Raw genomic sequence first — 16,997 nt, forward strand, 5'->3', positions numbered from 1 at the left:
TACCCTGTGCTCTTCTTACACAGAAAACTCATACATGACTCTCTGTCTGTGCACGTGTGTATAAATGAGGACTCTAAATCCCACTTCTGGCAAAAATACCTTATCAGCACCTACAAATGAGAGCTACTGAGTTCCTAATGAGGGCCACTACATTAAATCAGTGTTAACACAGTAGAGACATGCAATTCGTCTACACATGAAACCTTAGCCAAAGGGGTGTAGCTAGCAGAGACAGCATGTGTGCTAGTAATATTGACAGATCTCTGGCTAGAAACCCTGGACCTTGCTCTTTTGAGAGCCCTCATACCAGATTCAATCCACAGTGATGGCCTAAGCGTCTTGTCAGGGAGAGAAGCATTAGTACCCATAAGGCAACTAATGGACCATCACAGACATCCCCTAGAGGTTAAAGCATTATGGCCTTCTTTCCATACTCTCCTTTTTTGGGAGGGGTACGGACAGGCAGATAGAGGCTTGTTTTATTTATCTGTGCAATTGCTGAGGCCTCTATGTACACACAAGAGAGGGAAAGTTTTATTTCTTAGTCTCTTCCACCTCAGGCAGAATTTTGATGATTTCCTCCTCCTTGGCTGGGAGTTGCTCTTCTGGCGCTTGTATGCTTCCTTGGTCTGAGACCTGTGGGTCTCAGCCCGGTTAGCCAGGAGCTTCTTGTGGGCCTTGTCTGCCTTCAGCTTGCAGATGTGTTCAAGGGAATCTGCTTGATTTTGAACACATTCCCCTTCACCTTCTGGTACAGACTGTGACACAGGTGGTAGTCAATCGTCTTAGATTCACAGTATCTTCTGAGCAGCAGCATTCTCATCCCCTTTATCCAGGTTACCTTCTCAGGCATTCTAGCATTGGCATAAGCATTCACTTACCTATGACAATATATGCCTAGCCTTCTAGAGGGCCAAACTATTTTTCCTGCTTCAAGCCCAGGAGTGGACAGTCCTAGGGTGATCAACCCTTCTTTGATCAGCATCCGGATCTGCTGATGGGAGTTAGAATTGACAGTTTCATTGGTCTTCTTGGGATCCAGTCAGACCTTTTTGGCAGAGCACAGAACTCTGGAGGCAAGCCTATTCCAAAGCCTGAGTATATTCATGGCTGCAGCAGAGGCAAAAGGAAAATTTCTTTCCATATTCTAAAGAAATAAATGTAGGTATGGTGTATATATTAATAAGAAAATTTGTTTTAGACACACATATGGCTTTATATTGGCTACTCTTATAATGTTGAACAATTTTATATTAAGTATGACTCATTTTAAAAGTTTACCTGTTTCCACATTATTAAGATCAAAGTTTCTACATTATTAGACTAACTGTACCATAATTCATTAGACACCCTTTGTGATGGTTAATTGTATGGGGAAACTTAAATCTTATGTGGCAAGCTGGGCAATGCTGACCATATATTTGGTCAAACATTATTTTACATATTCCTGTGAAGGTGTCTTTGGGTGAGATTAACATTAAATCTGTGGATTTTGAGTAAAGCAGATTATCCTCTATGATGTGAGTGGGCCTCATCTAATCAGTTGAAAATCTTACTAGAATAAAGACTGACCTACCTCCAGCAAGAGGAATTCTGCCAGCAGGCTGCCCTTGGACTAGAACTGAAACCCTTCCTGAGTCTCCAGCCTGCCAGACTACTGCCATCAGATGTTGGGCTCATGGATCCTGAACAATCACATAAGCCAATTTTTTAAAATAAATCTTTCTCTCTCTTTCCATATATATATATAACATATGATAATATTATATATGGAATATATGATATATATCACATATATTATATATGGAATATATGATATATATCACATATATCATATATGCAATATATAAAATATACAATATACACATATATCGATGTTACATATATAATATATACATATATATTTATACATGTATCACATATAACATAGTACATAAAATATATAATATATAATATATTGACATCTAATGATATTAATATATAATTATATATATACATCCTGTGTTGTGTGTACATATATATATATATATACGTATGTATATATATATATATGTATGTATGTACACATATATATCTCCATCCTGTTTATTCTGTTTCTCTGGAGGACCCTAATAATGCACCCCTCTGTAGCTTTGAGGACTGAGCTGGTGTGGTGGACATCATAATGCATTATCCAGATCTCAGGTCTGAAATCAACAATTTATTCTCCCAGCTGCTGCAAGTGATGCCAGGAAGCAGCCATCAGCTATCAGCTGCTTTTAAGGATTAGTTCATCTAAGAAAAAAACTATCTTGCCCAAGGTCTCCCTTCTTTCCAGGAGCAGCCTGCCCAATGACTAATCAGTGCAGAGATATAAAGGCTCAGCCCCTTCAACTCATCTCAGGACAGCTCTGATGACCTGCTGCAGTTCAACAGAGGAGACCTCCGTCGGGTTTGCAGTGCAGTCTGTCTTCTCCTTCTGCCCAATTCTGCTTCCTTTCTCTCTCTTGCATAGGCGTACTCCCAAGAACACTCTCTAATAAGTGGCCCGCATGCTAATCTGCATCTTAGATTCCTCTTTCAAAAGATTCAAGCTGCAGTATCATTCTCTCTCTGCCCTCATATTACGTTGCATTATCTTACTCACTGCTCAAATCGGTACAGAATACATCAGCAACCTGCTCCATGAACCAATATCCAACCTGGAAATGGGATGCCAATCTCCCCTTTGTGAATGCACTCCTAATTTCTACGGGTGATTTTCTTGAAGCTCTCCTTAATTAGCTTTGCAAGGTGATACAAAACCTCCCCTTTCTCCCTGCCATCTCAGGCGCTCCATCAGTCCTCTGCATTTGGAATTTTCACGCTCAGTCATGCCTTCAAAATCACAGGTACACAATTCAGCTTCTCCAAAGGGATTTCTCACTTTGCTATACTCCGGGGATGGCACAAAGAGAGTCCATGGATGTACAGCTGAGCAATCTAACAAAAGAACAAAACTCTGCTAAGTATTTTGCATCACTGAGAACATTTCTCTTAGTGCTCTCCCCTCACCTGGCTTAGTGGAATGGAACATCCTCTCCTCTCTCCCATAGCTCTTTCCTCCTTTACAAGAATTCACTGAAAGAAGATCTGAGCATAAAATGATTTGAAGATTGTTCGTTAATTTTAGTTATCTGTTGCATCCTTATTTTATGTACACAAACATTCTTTATTTGACTATTATATTATCAACAAGCCTGACAAGTTTTGGGTATTTTCTCTGCCTCAAGTCTTTCGCTCCCCTTTGCATACAAAAATAAATCAACCTATAGTTCTACCACACTTAATAATGTTAATGAGAACTCCTAGTAGGCTCTGCTTTCAGACTTGTGTCACTCCAGGACTCGGTTGTAATCCTGACCAGACACTGTAAGATGGCTAGCCAAGGTCAGAGGCACATTTTTTCCATCCACCAGGTTCTCTATTCAAAGCTAAATGGCCCTTGCCATCATTTAGAACATAGTGCAACCATTTAACTATCCATCCCATAAAACTTAGATCTCGCATCTCACTGAGCCCCAGGAGGAAGTGATCACATGAATCTTTGCTGGAGTAGCATTCGCGGAAGTGGTAGAAATGAACTAGCTTACAAACATGTACCACACATACCTCATGAAATCAAACCCCTCTATCTCCCAACCACCAGGCAGAAGTACATTCATCATCTATAGTATGTACGCTTTAATGCTTAAACGAAGATAAAGAAATATAGTAGCCTATCTTCCTCTAGCTTCAGACTAGAGATTTTTATCTCCCTCAATAACATGGTCTAATTAAATTAATTTTATCTCTCTGCTTTAAAAATATCTTTTTGCTTAAATCTTTGATCACGTTTTTTGCATCTCCCTTTTTGAAGCTCATTTCAATGACACTATTCTTTAAAGTACCTTGCTTAAAAATGTTCCACCTTCCTGATTAGACTCCAAAGTTTCTTTCACACCATCCATAAAATGTGTCCCAGTAGGTAGCAGTCAAATAGACAAGATCACTCAAGCATTTCTCAATTAGTTAAGGAACTTTTGATGCATCTCATTTATCCTTCTCAGTGAATGAAACATCTTAGAAATATTTTCTTCAGGTCAAAAGGCACGTTTAGCATAATAGCTAGCCAAATTTTTATATAATTAGATCATATGGGGATTGGGGCCTTCTATTTCTTTACTTGCGTATGATATGAGTAGTGCTTGCTAAATCATGACCCACCGAGAAAGGAAAATAATTGAGAAAGTGACCTTGGCATATTAGGAAAGGAAGCATGAAGGCTTTTGACAGCATAAAATAATACAATTGTTAGGAGGCTAAAGTTCAGGGGAAAGAAACTATAGTCATATGGAGGAAAATAAGGTAGCTGACTGTGTCTGTTTACATTGTTGGGTAAAGACTTTGAGTTCCAGTATGTGGTACATTCTATTTTGAATGATTTATGAAAAACAAAAAAAGAATTATGTAGGATACTAAAGAAGTGGTTTGAATTAGATATTTGGGAGCTCTGTTTCCCATGGTTAACAGTTAAACTTTTAGAAAGTGTATAGAGACATCAGGTGAGCAACAATACCACTCATGGCTGTGGGACAGAATACAAGAGAAACCTTTTTGGAAGGTTAAGTTTAATGTGACTATCAGTTACATAGTAAATTTAACACAACTATATTTAAGTGGAGTTGGATATATCTAGGTTAAAATTTCTGTACCATTATTTATTAGCTGGATGATCTTGCCCAAAATAACCACCTGTCTATGCTAGTCTTCTAATGTACAAAACGGGGTTGATAGTGCTAAGCTTTTATAAAGATTAAATAAGAAAATGCACACAGAACAGTTCAGTGCCTGGTATATAGTATTAATAAATTTGAAGACATTTTGTCAGTAATTTTTGAGAATATGAATGGTTGGAATTAAGTTTCCGAGAGTGCTTTGAGTCAAATAATCCTGTAAGAATGTTCTGAAGTATATAGGCGAAATTAGAGACAAGAAAGAAGTGAAGAGATTTTAGTCTTCCCTGTATCTTCCCATCCTCATCTTCAACGATAACTTCTGGTGGATTTTTTGGAAATTCATCTCTCTGAGGAACTCAAACCTTGCATAATCTTCTGTCTTGAAAATTTCACTGTAATTTTTGTGAGAATTGCATACAAAGCATATTAAAACCTCAAAAACCTTTAGAATGTTGGGCAATTAAAGATGCCCAGTTAAAGATTCTAATTACCCAGTTAAAGATTCATCTGTCCCTGTAGACACAATATTTGAAACATGATACTGCAGACAGTTGACACTAGCATCTGTCACCAGAATAGCACTTGCTCCACACACCAGACAGACACGCACAGAAACAGTGACAAAAACTAGTCCTGACAGATCATTTCATTTCTAATTGTTAACTGTTTATTTTTAAATCTTTTGTCTGGTTAAGTCCCACAGAAGAACATGATTATTTGAAATAATTGTTCTGATAAAAAAATTGCATTAATCATATGTGGAAGATAAACACATGGATAAAGAGAACAGATTAATAGTTACCAGAGGGGAAGGGGTTTGTGGGGTGGGCGAAAGGGGTGAAGGGGCACATATATATCGTGACTATATCATGATGGACATAAATGAGACTATTGGTGGCGACACCATGCAGCCTGTAGAGAAACTGATAAATAATGCACACCTGAAATTACACAATGTTATAAACCATTATGACCTCAATAAAATAATTAAAAAGTTGCACTGAGCAAATTTGATTTTTCCTATCCTTCATTTATTTAAAATACACATAGATCCATGAAGGAAAATATGATTGTTTTTCTACTACATAGTAAACCACTAGGAAAATGTAAGCTTTTTAAATCATTATACAGAAGAAACATCAAATATATATGATAAACAGTTGGAACTATCTCCCTACTGTAAGATAGTGCTTACATTTAAGAACATCTTGTTGGGAAAATCTGAAATGCCACGTATTTATTACAAGCCCACTAGAAAACAATAAACTCTTCTAAATGACCCAGGGGCTAGGAAATGACCAAAAAACAGTTTATTCTATATGAATAGACAAAAAGATCAAAATACTTTTATATTATTAATTATATTTTTTAAACGGGGAAATTTTAATTATTGAAGCATTACTTATTCTCTTATTATTTCATTAATAGATAGCACTTCTGATGAGTTGGGGAATGAGCCATTATTATGAAGCTATTACAGCCAACAGAACTATTAAGCATCAACAAAGCAAAAGCAAGAAGTTATTCTAAGGTTCCAGCTTGAACCTAAAAGCTAAGATTTTCAGGAAGCGAGAATGGAGGACTTTGGTTCAAAAACCCATCATGTTGTCAATTCTTTAGTGATACCTGTTTATAGAACAGATAGTAAATGAAACAGTGCCTAAAGGACCATTTCTTAACAGAATGATTAAGTGACCTCAGGCTATCAAACATACTCAACTCATAACCAAAGTCAACGCTCAGGGGACAAAGAGAACATAATGCAGTGTCCCGTGGCACTGAACGTTTGAGTTCTCACAATTCCGTTTGCTGAGGTTAAGTAGTTGAATGCCAAGCCTTCTGATTCGTAACCTGAAGCATCATTTGAGTAAATTCTATGTTTGCACTCCACATTGATTTTAGCTGACTAAAATCCACTTGGAATTTTATATCCTAAACACAGTAGTCTAAGTTTACATGAGAAGAGAAGAAATGCTCTAAACTTAAGGTCTTTTAACTTCTACAAAATAACTTTCCATTTCAATATACTCTAATCCTAAACATCTACAATTCCCAGAGTCTGTTTAACAACGTTTAGATTACATTGCACCATCTTTGTAGTCACTGTTGGACGCATCTGGCCCCACTTGAGATTTAAAGAAATGAAATCAAAGCACGGTTTATAGTATGAAAATAGTAAAACAGCTCAAATCTATAACATGCTCAGTGAAGTGAGCACCCATAACCGCTAATAATGTCCTTCCGCCAGGAATCCGTTCCTTTGCTTTGTTCTGTGTCTGTTCCCTCGGCTCACGTTCAGTTACCGTCTTTTACTTTTGCTCTTGTTTTTTTCTTTTCTTGAAACGAAGTCACTATCACTCTATCCCTTTCCATCTTATCTAATTTCTATCTTTTTGTTTCTGCCCTAAAATTCCTTTCACCTTAAACAGCCTCCTCTTTCTTTTTTCTGAGCATTAATATTTTACATGGATTCCCCAATTCAGTTTCAGACTCAGTCCATTTCTTTGTCTGACCCTTATTAGCTAATGAGCCGTATTCTTTTCAGCTTCTAAGATATGAATCCTAGCATCGCTGTGAGGCAAGTGTCAGAGGAATGGGAGAACCTAAGAGACCCAGAGTGCAGTCTAGGCTGCAACTTTATAGATAAAAGGGAGAAGTTACTTAGCCATATCAGAAAACAGATTAATAACGGCTTTCCTTCTTACTGTATTGACATGAAGGAGAATTGCAATTACCATTTACAATAGAAAGCCATTTCTACTATTAAGTAAATCCCATTCTACTGCTAACCGCTCTGTTCTGGATTTAAAGTGGGTGTATTGGGTCTCTGAGTGTGTCAATGTGAGCGAGAACAAATGAGTGCCCATGAGAAGTGCCATTTCATATAATGGAGAGCTGGATTTCACACGCAAATATATCTATTTCCTTCTGTGTTGTAACTGACAAGCCATCTGTGTGCAAAATGAAAATTATAATTATTACTACTATTGCTAAGAACAATATGCTGGATTTGGGACACAATGACCAAAATTTTGCAAGTATTATCCCTCTTAACCTTGATATGAACCCTAGAATGGTAGTCTGGCTTTTTTTTTAATCCAATTTATATATGATAAAGTGGAGACTTCAAGAAGCTGAGTAATTTATTCAAAACCATACAGATTTTAGATGTGAGAAACCACTTCTGACTCCAAATTTAAAGATATTAACTATCAGGATTTGCTGTATCTTGAGAAAATTGCTATACACACACACACACACACACACACACACACACACGAAACAGTATATCTACAATATTGCAAGTAAATCTAAACAATTTTGAATGAAATTTTCTTCTGCCTGAGCCCACAGATAGCAAATAAGTTTTCCAGCCAGTATAGTGAGGTAAGTGTTCTACGTGTTGTACTTAAGTAGACAATTTCCTAAGTACCTGTTATTGGATCAATAAATGGAAGCTTTTTCTTGTTATATCTACTATCTAGGTCCATCTGTTTGCAATGTCATGTCTTCTTTTACACTTAACACTAAAATAACATACAAAATGTGCTTGCAGCATTCTCACGCTAAGCTGGTAAAATAGCCTAAAGTCCATCAATTTTAACTCCTCATGGCCCTATCATTATCCCTTTGAATTTATATTAATGGAATATAAAAACATTAATTTGAATAACATTAGTTTGTACAGCTTGTACTTTTATATATATATCTCACACCTTTTGAATGTTTTATTAAAGCATTACTTGAACTTAATATTCTAGCTTTGAAAATGATAAAATTCACATACAAAACAATTAAATGACCTGTGTGAAACTACTGTAAATGATCTTAATATTTGAGAAAGACTGCTTCAACTAAACTGCTTGCGGAAATAGTTTTTACTTTCTTACTTTTGTAATGACAATTTTTTAAAAAGTAAATTATGATTAAGAATGAATTACTAAAATTTTGGAATTATTTTTCCCAATTCCATATTGAATTATAGATACAATCATAGATAATATTACAAATTACAGAATTTGTATATAGTTTGTGCCACCATTGGTTTGACCTTCATACCAAAGAAACTCTTTGTGGGAAATACTACTGTAAGGCAAACATAGTAACTAGCACTTGGTGTTTAGATACCGTCATGCATAGTTTAACGATGGGGATCCTTTCCGAGAAATGCATCGTTAGGCAATTTCATCATTGTGCAAACATCATGGAGTGTACTTCCACAAACCTAGACAGTATAACCTACCACACACCTAGGCTCTATGGTACTAATCTTATGGGACCACTGTCGTATAAGTGGTCCATCATTGACCAAAATATCGTTATATGGGGCATGATTGTAATTGTGTATTAAGCCTCTTTTGTGGTTGTTCTTTGCTTTTAGGTTTCTTTTTTAAACTTTAGTCACCTGGCTATTAAAATTAACTTGTTTCTACTGGAAATCCTGTCTTTATCAGAGATAATTTCTGATTATTTTTTCACACGAATTCCAAATATATTCTTTCAAAGAGTTTTAATCATTATCTCATGTTTTCATGAATACTTAAAATTCAGAAATTTTACCTCTGACTACTTGAATAGATTTAGTTTGAAAGGAAGTGATATCAAGCCTGATTTTTATAAATACTATCTGCCTTAGAGCCCAGATAAAACTAATAATTTGATTTTCATATAATTTCTAGTTCAGTTTTTTAAAGTATTTCTATACAATATAATGAAATATTTTTAAAAAGGAATAAAATAACTCCAGAAAGGGTAAAATTGTCATTATTTTCTAATAAAGTGGTTTCATACATGGCAAATCTAAAAGAATCAACTGAGAAACTGGGAGAGTTCAGCAGGAAGACTATTCACAAAAGTAGCTACTAGATAGTGTAGTGACAACAGATTTCATATACAAAAGCAACATTAAATACCTACTAATTAAAGAAATATATGAGAAACTTAAAATAAAATTTTAAAAATACTTGAATAAATGGAAAGTTTGACTCAATATTGCATATCATATTTGAATTTCCCCAAAATTATCCCACAGAATATAAGCCTGGTCAAAACATCATTTTTGTTAAAGCATGACAAGGAATTTGATACTCAAACTGAAAGAATCAGCAAATTAGTCAACAAAGGCCTAAAGAAACTATACCGTTTAGGAGGAAATAGACTTAATCAGTAATAAAATACAGCATTGAATTAAAGTAAATAGAATAATATGGCATGGAACCAGAACCGATAGATCCATGGACCAAAGTAGAAAGCGCTAATAGAATCACGACATATAGAAATTTAGAATATGATAAAAATGGCAAATCAGAAAAAAATAGATTTTAAAAGAATTGTTACAGAGATCTCTGAGGGAAAATAAAGTTAGATCTCTACTTCATTTCCGATTTAAAAAGAATTTTAAAGATAAAAATAAAAGTGTTATTGCAAAAGTAATAGAAGAAAAAAATGTAGTTGTAAAAAGTTATTCTGGAGTCAAGAGTCACCTTCTAAGCAGGCACAAATCTGAGTCACAAAAGGAAGCTTTAATACATTTATTTCAGCAGCGTTTCATCTTATGTGGGGTTTAAGTCCTAGAGGCAGCTCGTTTGTTCATTCATTCATTCCACCATTGAATAGTATGGGTGGAGCACACAATGTGTCCCAGGTACATTTCTAAACATAGAGGATGTAGCAGTGAACAAATTAGACACAATCTTCTGTCCCATGTAGCTTCTCAATGAGAAGAAATAGATAACTAACAGTAGGTGGACATACCACAGCAGATGGTAATCAGTGCTGTGAAAGAAAAATAGGCAGGATAAGAATGGTAGTAATAAATATTTGTTGAATAAATAAAGGAGACTGAGAGTATGCAGTATTATCAAGGGTATGAAGAAAAATCTATTTCTCTATATTATTGGTGAAAGTATTCACTGGTACAATCTCTTTGAATAGGAATTCACCCAAATGTAAAATGTGCAAACTCTTTGACTCAGTAATTCTACTTTGACGTATTTACCCTACAACCATATTGTGCATAACTCAGATATATGTGCACAAGATTTTTTTTTACAGCATTGTTTGCATGGAGAGAGGGGAAGACTTGCAAACAACTTTAATGTTTCTTAGTAGGCGATTGGTTAAATAAAATATGAACATCCATAGAAAGGACAACTATATACATCTGCTAAAAAGAATAAAGTAGATTTGTTAGGATAATCTGGAAAACTCTGCTAGATATAAAGCAAATGACACAACAGTTTGTATCTATTATTCCACTGGTATAAAACAAGATGTCTCCATATGTTTGTGTATATGCCTGAAAAAATTCTGGAAGAATGCACAAAATTACTTTTGGGGAGCAGAATGGATGTCTTGAGAATTAGAGAGTAAAATTTTTAAGCAGTACAAAAAAATGAGTCTATGTGCTTTATTATTTTCATAGAAATAATAAAAAATGTTAAGCACTGGGGCCAATATTGTTCATTTTGTGCAAAAAGCTGAAATGCCCTGATGACAGCATTGCATTAGATTAGAAATCAAAATAAATATTGAATTTGTCCTATGAGGATGGCCAGCACAAATAAATTATGCCAACAAATCCTCCACTGGTTCTAAATCATATTGGCTGGATGACTATAGCAATCACATTAAAAGCATAATTAGCAAATTGCTATCTCAAACTGTGATTAAAAAAAAAAAGACAATGACAGAGTAGATCACAAATTGCCTTAGTCTGTTCAGACTCCTATAATAAGCTAGCATAGACTCAGTAGCTTATGAACAACAGAAATGTATTTTTCACAGTTCTAGAGGCTGGTAAGTCCAAGACCAAGGAGCCAGCAGATTCAGTCTAGTGTGGGCCTGTTTCCTTGTTCATTAAAGGCCATCTTCTAGCTACGTCCTCACATGGCAGAAGGGGCAAGGGAGCTCTCTGGGGGAATCTCTTATAAGGGCACTAATCCCATTCATGAGGGCTTTACCATCATGACCTAATCACCTCCCAAAGGACTCTCTACCAAATACCATCACACTGGGCATTAGGATTTAACACAGGAATTTGGGGGCGGGTACACAAACATTCGATCTATAACACAAACAAAACACTATCATCTTTAAATTATACAAAAGCTTTAGGACAGTTATACGACATGTGACACTGATATATGACATGGCTACATGTCTGGAAAATAACTTTTATGTAGTATTTCTTTATAGATCTATTATATCTAATACTTTTTTTTAGATACTGCTATTCACTTATGACTCACCAAAGGGAGCTACTATGATTCTCATGTGCCCCAAATTTTACGGGTCTACTGTTTGATAGATTCTTACCATGAAGCTGTATTCACACAGCTGTTATCAATTCTAACTCCAGTAGGTAGCTGTTGTGGTAGAGACAAAGCAATTCTCCTAAGATGACAGTGGTTTACTATACATTGTAATGTACGTGGACACACAAAACAAATGCTCTAAAATGGTTTAGACAAAATATATATATTTTCAGTGCTGTACTACAAGCTGATTAATAATGAGGAATTTCCGTGACCTGGAATAGGATAGAGCTGACACTCTTCCCCAGTGATGTGGGACTATAATAGCTTATTTTCCTGGAGGTGGTAATAAAGGCTCTATGACAAAAGAAAAGAGGACATATAACAAAGCATCACCTATTTTTTACCCAGAGCCTAACTGATTTCTGATAAAGCAATGTAAATCCCGTGTGTTCTCCTTATTTATTCAGGAGACCTCGTGAGAAGCAGTTACTTAAATTTGGAAGAATGCTCAAGAGAGAAGATTATCTGATAATTTGAAGATGCCCATAAAGTATCTTAGATTAAAAAAAGGTAAAGAATATGTAAGAGATTTTAACATCTTATGAGTCTCATTTAAAGGTAATTTCTTTGTATGAAATTTTTACCCAGACTGATTAATCATTTCTACAGGAATTGCTCAACAAGCACATGAAGAATGATCACTGCCATGAACTGAAACATTCTGACTTGATAAAAAAATAAAATATGTGAATTCACTATAGAAAATTCTCAATAATTAAGACTCAGAGAGATACAACAGTAGATTCACAAACGTCTGGAAACCTATCACACAAGGTAAATTATGCTTGATGTAAAAACTGCTGAATTATCTTCCACAAAATTTTTGACACTTGCATATAATATAAAAAAATGATTTCTTAGTGGGATAGATAAATCCTAGTAGACCATGTTTGATTTGCTGTAGTTGATGATTTTCAGGTGCTACTCCTTGCCCAGAACCATCCCCTTTCCTTAGATTTATAAATATATTTCCTTTGTTTATTTGTGTATGTATATCTTTGCAGTTTGTATATTTAAAATTTCTCAATAATAATCTTTAAAAAATTCTTACTTAAAAGTTCTTTCGATACCATGGTGCAATCAGATACACAGATTAGCCGTGCCCAGCCCCTTTAGCATGACGGGGCCTCAGAATCCTAGGAAAAAGTCAAGGCTGGCCCTGGGAGAGGCAGTTCTGGGAATTGCCCCTAGGTAGGTACCTGGCAAGTCCCAGGCAGACCACCAGAGGGCAGCCATCTCAAGCAAGGTTTAGGCAGAGGCTGTGGCAGCTGGGGTGTAGCGGGATATACTGTGACTGAAGGAAGAGAATTGTGTAAACGGGCGGAGTCAGATTTCTAGAACTCTTCGCCTGTATAGCAGATCTTCAGCCTGTCACTAGAGGTTCAGGATGAAGTAAGCCTTCCCTCCAAAGCAAGGGACTTACCAGCATTCAGGAGAATTTAAAGATATCAGAAAAGCACGTTGCAATCCAGAAAAGAATGCCAGCGTTGACTGGAAAGTAAGCTATTTATCCAGATATCTGAAAAGACTTCATATGAGGTTCACGGCTTTGTCCCACCTCTAAATTTTCAGCTTGACAGAAGCAACATGGAAAGAGAAGGATTGCTACAACTGTGGGGCTCCGTGGGCCCAGAACACACACAGCATGTCAGACCCCAGACTGGTTGGCAACACAGTATGGTTCAAGTCCTATCAAAGGGTGGTGCAGAGAGCGCTGATCTATCTCCTTCTGTGAGCAGGGTGGAATCTGGATCAGGGTTAGGCCCAGTAATTGCTACTACCTCGGGAAGCTGGGAAAGGAGCTGGGAAAGGCAAGGGGTCAGGAGTTGAAGAAACTGCAGAGGCCCCGTTGCTTACAGAGTCAAGTCCAGCCTCTTAGGTCTAGTATTCAGAGCCTGATCAAACGGGGCTTCAACTCATCCTTTCAAAATTGTCTTGTACTAATCAATTTTTCCCGCCTTACAATCTAACCAAATTTTGTGGCACACCTTCTTTAAGTCTTAGTATCTTCTGTGCTTTTATCTGTTATTTTCACGTGTCTAGAATATCCTCCCACACCTTCCCATCCTCTTAGCCATGTGTTCAAACAAAACAAATCTATCTTTGAAGGCCGTGCTCAAAATTATCCCCCACTCTCCAAAGAAATTGCACTGAGCATCACTTTACAAAATAATCTTTCCTTTATTCTCTATAGCACATCACTTCCTGCCTTGTATAATAAAAAAAGAATCAATTTACATTTTTTCTCCCCCTTTTAAGTCTGTAGCATTTTGAGAAAGATGACATAATTATAATTAAATAATTTTTATATGCCCCATGGTGCTTCATATAGACTTCACAAAAAACAATTTTTAATAAATGTTCAAGTTAATATTTTCCAACCTCACTCTATCAATAAACTAATCCTACATTAAACTAGGTTGATACAGATAACACGGGCAGTTCATTTCTGACCATAATTATGGAACGCTCTATTGCTTCGATAATACATAGCCCAAACACCAAAAGGAAAAATGTATTAACTCCCTTTTCTTAAAAAGACTCAAATTAACCCTGCTAAGATTTTCAATTTAATTGAATACTGAGTTGGAATATTAACCAAAGTACTAGCTACACCAGATTTTAATTCAGCATCATCTCAGCCCTGTTCTGTTGCTATTGCATTAGTGTTTCCATTGGCAAATACTAAAAGTGACTGATAGTTAAGTAATCAAGTAATGGATATAATGGGGCAGCTGAATTTAGAAGCCATGTCTGAGTAACTCAATATTCAAAAAAAGCTCCAAAACAAGTACACTTATATGGAGTCATGGTACAGTAAACAAATCCTTTTTATGTTTTGGGGAACTCCTCTGAAAATAAGTATTCTTTCAAGATGCAGAAAATGTTCAGTCGTCAGAGGTTAGTTTAATGAAGGGACATTGTAAAGGGTGGTATAGTACAGATTTTTTTTTTTTTTTTTTTGCTGCTTGTTTTTTCTAGTTATTTGCCATGTTTTTCTGCATTTTGATTTTTCCTCCAAGTGTGTATATTTCTCTCAGCAGAGAATAGATCCTCCTGGACCTTTAAAAATGATTTAATTCTTAATATCAAAAGCTCAGCAGTCTTGAGCAGTTCTGCAACACAAACCATAGCATGTGGGTCAAGATTGAAAGTGCTGCAGTGAGGAATCGAATTGTAGGAGAGATTATTTGGCATGGAGGAATGCTATAAAGTGAGGATCATTGTAAGTGATGCTAGGAACATCCCTTTCAATTGTCCATTTCACTCTCTCAGGTGTAGGTTGCTTCTTTCAGAAATAAAGGATGTTTTGGCAAGCTAAACAATAAGAACTCCGATTTTACAGTGTGTAATAAATCTGAACTTAAATTGTTAATATCCAGATTTAACAGCTAGGGCAGTAATGGGAATTGCCTTTGTTGCCTTGGAATCCTAGTTAAATGACAATTTATAAGGTCATTTGAGGCATATAAGCTCCAGGAGGTCATGCATATTGACTAAATAGCATCCCTCTGATCCATGGAAAGACTGCTTTGGCCCTTTGAGGACTGAAACCACCTGAACATCTCTAACATCCAGCAGACCAATTCCTAACCTCAAGTAACTTCTAGGCAAGCCCTGGTAAACACAACATGAAAAAGAACAGGACATGGGTGTTTTATGTATGTATTATTCAGCAGCACCATGGATAAGAGAGTTTTATTTAAGAATGAACACATTCATCACTCTAGGGTGGAAAGGGGTTGACTTTTTCACCACTAACTTCAGCAGGAAATTTTAAATATCTTTCAGAAGTAATAGAATAAGAAAATTTTCAAAAAGGAAATTGTCATTACATCGTGGAACACAAAGACTATAATTACCAGTAGGCAGGGTTGATTGCTACCAAAAGAATATCCTGTGGGACTGGAACAGAGGAATTCAAGAAGGTGGTAGGAAGACCCTGAATTCACCTCCTCCCATGGACGAAACAAATTTATAGCTACATATAGAATAATGTCCTCTGAAAAGAACCTAATAATTAGACAAGTAGCACCTCTACAACAGAAGATATAAAAGACGCATTGAAAAGGGTAGGAGAGGCAGAGACTAGTCTCACCCAGGACTCCATCGCAGGCATAGTGCTCCACAATTGAGAAGAGATTCCAAAAATATGGAATTTTACCTCGAAGAGTGAAGGGACTAAGCCACACATTAGTCACTATGACCCTTGAGTCCAGCATTAGAAAGATGAGAGCCAAAGTGCCTGATTTTGAAAATCGACAGGAATTAAGTCCAGGGAAAACAGAACTATAGGGAATAGAAAACCTGCTCTTACAGGGCTTGTGTGCAGACTCACTTGCCCTGAGATACAGTACAAAAGCAACAGTTTGAAAATCACCTAGACAATAAGTGAGGGAGACCATTTACTAACCCTAAAGCAGCAGCCAGAGAGGCAGGAACCTGCAGTGACTTTGTCCAGGGATGGAAATGATGGCTGACGCCATTTTTGCAATCTCATTCTAACTTGTTGGTGACAGAGCTGGCAGATGTCATTTCTGGTGCCTTCCCTCTAGCCTTTTAGCACAGGTGGGCAAGCTCTGCACCCTGCCTACCACGCACAGCAGCAGCACCATAACTAGACCCTTGGAGCATCCTGAGCCCTGGAAATTCCACACAGTAACTGCACCACAACCAGGACAGGAAAATGCCCCACAGACAGCCCACTCCAGGCCACCCTGTGCAGCAGCAGCAATGACATGCCCAGGCTGGGCAAATGCCCTGAGACCTGCCCACCCTATGCTGCAGCCATGCCACAATCATGCCGGGTGAGAGTATCATAACTTGCCCTCACTGCACAGCTGCTGCAGCCATAACACAGCCAGCAGGGGTACACAATTCACACGAGGGATGCCCCTTGAGCACTTGGCTTGGAAGGCCAGGCGAGATGGCACTTCTGAGC

The 16,997-nt window shown here is 36.8% G+C and overlaps 1 pseudogene; it reads right to left on the reverse strand.

Annotated features, from left to right (window-relative positions):
- Window positions 1-417: 417 nt before the first annotated feature.
- Window positions 418-1,108, reverse strand: LOC103563725 (large ribosomal subunit protein eL19-like; annotated as a pseudogene).
- Between the last annotated feature and the right edge of the window lie 15,889 nt (window positions 1,109-16,997).

This window comes from Equus przewalskii, chromosome 13 (genome assembly GCF_037783145.1).
Source record: "Equus przewalskii isolate Varuska chromosome 13, EquPr2, whole genome shotgun sequence".
In the NCBI taxonomy this organism is placed as follows: Eukaryota; Metazoa; Chordata; class Mammalia; order Perissodactyla; family Equidae; genus Equus; species Equus przewalskii.